Below are 1,803 nucleotides of genomic sequence, written 5' to 3'. Positions count from 1 at the left end.
GCTCCCGACCAGTTTCTGTGCCGGATGAAGGAAGGACTGAACTCATTTGTAGATTGTGTTTCCCTTGCTTCTGCTTTTCCATTTCTTGTATTTTTTTCTTTTCCTCCTGTTGTTCCTTTCTCACTTTTATGCTTTTTGTCCACTTCACCTTCTCCCTGTCCCTCCCCACTTCCGAATGCCTCCTCCTCTCTGTCCGTCTCGTCTCCTCCTCTTCCTTGTTTGGCCCTTTTTGAAGTTGAGCCCAGTGGCGGGACTCCACGGCGTAGACCTCTCTCCTTCTGCCCTTGCTGTGTCCAGGAAGGTAACGTAACCCCCGCCTCCTCCCTGCGGCCTCTCAGGGGTGTAGCGACACTAGTCAAGCAGGGACCCGAAGCCCAGCTCTTTCTCTTCTTCCTCTGACACCTGGTAGCCCTGTTACAAACCCCTGATATGTGGCAGTCCCTCACAAGGTACAGTATCCCTTCGACTGTCTCGGGGGGACTGGGGAGTGGGGTGAAGCCAGGGAGCAGGTCCAGCCCTCGGGCCGCTCAGGCTGCGGTGACCGCAGTTCCAGGCCACCGCTCGTGGTCGGGCCCTTCCGCCTCACATCCCGGGACGCGGGGGAGCCCCCACCCTGCGGGCAGTGATTTGTGCTGGTGGAGTCGAGGAATACTGTCCTTACAAGACTGGTCTACGCAGATGCCCCGTTCTTTCCAGACAAGCACTGAAAGCAGACTTCTTTCCCTGTGTCTTGCCGAGTGTGTGTGTTAACTCTGTCTGGTTTGCAGTCCGTTGTGGTGGTGATTGTCGTTGACCGCATGCGGGCGGGGCCGGGGAGTGTGGCTCCTGCTAACCCGCTAACCTTCCTCTTCCCTCCCTGGCGCTCGCTCCCTGCTGACCGCCACCAGCCACGTCCATCTCGGCCATCCTCTGGAGCTGGCTCGAGCAGTGAGGGAGGTGTCCTGGCGCCCCAAGACCGCCCTCCACGCCCCATGGGTGCCCCGTGCAGAGCCGCTCAGGAAGGAACGGGCACAGCTGGACGGGGCTGCTTTCGAAGCCAAAGAGTTGCTGGGAGGGCAGGGAGAGCTGACCCAGCACTCAGCTCGTGCTGCACAGCAGCCAGGGCCCAGGATAGCACATTGCAAACGTGTCCCGCCCTTGCATGGGGTGGGAGGCCGGGTCCCTGGGTTTGATCTTCCTGGGAGAGGACTTCCGACCCATGCCCCCAAAGCTCAGAGAGACCTCTTAGCTCAGCTGTGAGCAGACTTCAGGGCCTGTGAGCAGACTTCAGCGCCCGTGAGCACATGGTGTCCGTGGCAGAGGTACCAGCTGTGCTCACGCAGTTCCCTAGGAAGACGGCCCCCAGCTTCCCTGAGACTGCGGGCGGCTTGTAATCCGAAAACAGCCAAGAGCCACCACAGTCTGGTTTCTGCACCGGGGCAGGACTCACCACGGCCGTGGGCTTCCTGGTGTCCCCTCCGTGGTGTGGCTCCTTGGAAGGCTCTTCCTTCCCTCCCCCTGCCGCAGCTGAGCCCGAAGTGGGTCAGGCCACTGCTGGAGGAGACGGGTGTCGGCCGATGGGGTGCAGGCAGCTGAATGTGAGCAGCTGCGGCCCCAGAAGCTGTGGCTGGGCTTGGATCAGAGTGGGGAACCTGTAGTCGCCCTGCCCTGGGAGAGACCCCCACCCCCATGCCTCCTGGGACCGTGCTGCCATTGCAGTGGGTGTGGGGAGCACTTGTCAGGAGCCTGAGGGGCCACAAGGTTGAGAGAGGCACCTCCCTGGTCAGGATGTCAGAAATGAGGCAGCCTCGGGTCAGTGGCCAC

The 1,803-nt window shown here is 61.2% G+C and overlaps 1 protein-coding gene across 1 annotated transcript in view; it reads left to right on the top strand.

Moving 5' to 3' along the window:
• MICAL3 (microtubule associated monooxygenase, calponin and LIM domain containing 3) overlaps nt 1-1,803 on the top strand; it is an 87,785-nt gene that overhangs the window by 82,573 nt on the left and 3,409 nt on the right.

The sequence above is a fragment of the Bison bison genome, unplaced genomic scaffold, assembly GCF_000754665.1.
Source record: "Bison bison bison isolate TAMUID 2011002044 unplaced genomic scaffold, Bison_UMD1.0 scf7180017864213, whole genome shotgun sequence".
NCBI lineage: Eukaryota > Metazoa > Chordata > Mammalia > Artiodactyla > Bovidae > Bison > Bison bison.
The sequence above is the reverse complement of the archived record's forward strand: the minus strand, read 5'-3'. Positions and strand labels throughout refer to the sequence as shown.